Raw genomic sequence first — 1,880 nt, forward strand, 5'->3', positions numbered from 1 at the left:
ATTTGATTTGAAACTGTCTCATTGCTATATGTTTATCAATAAAACTTTGAAAAGAAAAAAAAATAAACTAGTGGCTCTCAAACTTGAGTAGAAATCAGAATCTTGGGGCAGAGAGCTGTTAAAATACAGATGCTATGCTCCGGAGTAGATTAGGGATGGGGTCTGATCATGCGCTTGTGTGATAAGTTGCCAAGTAGTTCTGTTGGGAATCGCACATTGAGAAGTACTGGATTAGATCAATCTAATTTATCTGGTGGGGGCTGGGCAAAAGTCACCTTCATGAACACAGAGCCAAGATTTGGGAAGCAGGAAAAAAAAATTAGAACAAAACTTATGGAAAAAAATGTGTTAGGCACCCAGCTTCATCCATGATAGGTTTTCCTGTACTTCTGTCCCATTTTCTTGGGACATACCCAGACTCTTTTTAGTCTTCTGTTAATACTATTACAGATTATATGATTTTACAGGATATTTTCATTAATTTGATTCCTATAGCAAGTCTTTTTCCTTCGAGACTAACCTAAATCCATCTGTATGTACTCCTTGAATGATACAGAACTTATATTACTCCAGTGTCTATTACCTTTTGACCTTCTCTGTAAAACATTAGCAGTCTTCGTGTTTGTGCTGGCAGCAATTTTATTAGACCCATCTTAAGTTCCTGTCTGCCTCAGCTCTTACCAACCTCAACCCTTTTGTGTCATCAGCAAATTCTCCTACATTGCCAATCACTTCATCCTCCAGGTCATTAACAAGTACACTGAACTAAATCAGTGAAACTGCTAACTTAAACATCAGACATTAGCAGCATCTAAAACAGTTATGTCAAGGTTGGCAGTAACCTTAGATCAGAGTGTCAGTTTCTTAGATGAAATACTTAAAGTACATAATCCTAACTCAATTCTATTATTTCCTGTGCAGAATTTGTGGCAAGAGTCTGATTTATCATTTTTTGATTACATGGTTATGTAGGTTGTGGTTTGTTTTTGTTTTGTCTTGGGTTTGAGGTTTCTTTGCACTTCAGTTTTATTTTTTGGAGTTATATATACCCTGGCTTAACCAAGCCACAAAATTTTACATTTAGATCTCTAGTAATTTTGATTTGATTTTATATGTAGTACAAAGATTAAATTAAATTCTTTTGTTTAGATGTGTTGTTAGTTAGTTTTGCATTGTTGTGACAAATACCTGAAATAATGTCTTAGTTACTTCCTCACTGGTAGGATAAAATGCTCAACACCCACAATTAAGGGAGGAAAAGGTTTTTTAGTTCACAGTTTGTAGAGGTTTCAGTCCATAATTGGCTGGCTCTAAGGCATGGCAGCATGGCAGAGAAGCATGGCAGAAAACCAGTCCATGGTGTGGCAGGCAGGAAGAAGTGTACAGTGATTCTTCCTTTCCCTTTATATTCTATCTAGGCCACAAGCCTATTGGTTGGTGCCACCCACACCCAGGGTAGGGCTTTTTTCTTCAGGAAATCCATTCACCTACACTCAGAACTATGCTAATCCAAACAGTGAATTGATCCAATGATCATTCCCTCAATCCAGTATCACTCACCCATGGTCAGCCACTTTCCAAAAGTGTGTGTCTTTGGGGGGACATCTAGCTGCAAGTCATAAAAGATAAACAACTTAACAAGAAGAAAAAAAAATTTCCATTCAGCCTCAGAGGTTTAAATATACAGGTCTATGAATGTCATTTCAAGTCCTGTGGGGGAGCAGAACTTCATGGTAGGGAGCTGTGGTGGAGCAGAGCTGCTCATGTCATGGTGGTGGAGAAGCAGAAAGACAGAGAAGCAGAGAAGAGCTTGCTATCCAATTTACCCTCCAAGGGAACCCTATGCCCTTCCCTCCTCCCATTCAGTCCCATCTTCTCAA

Source organism: Octodon degus, unplaced genomic scaffold (assembly GCF_000260255.1).
Source record: "Octodon degus isolate 3935 unplaced genomic scaffold, OctDeg1.0 scaffold00141, whole genome shotgun sequence".
NCBI lineage: Eukaryota > Metazoa > Chordata > Mammalia > Rodentia > Octodontidae > Octodon > Octodon degus.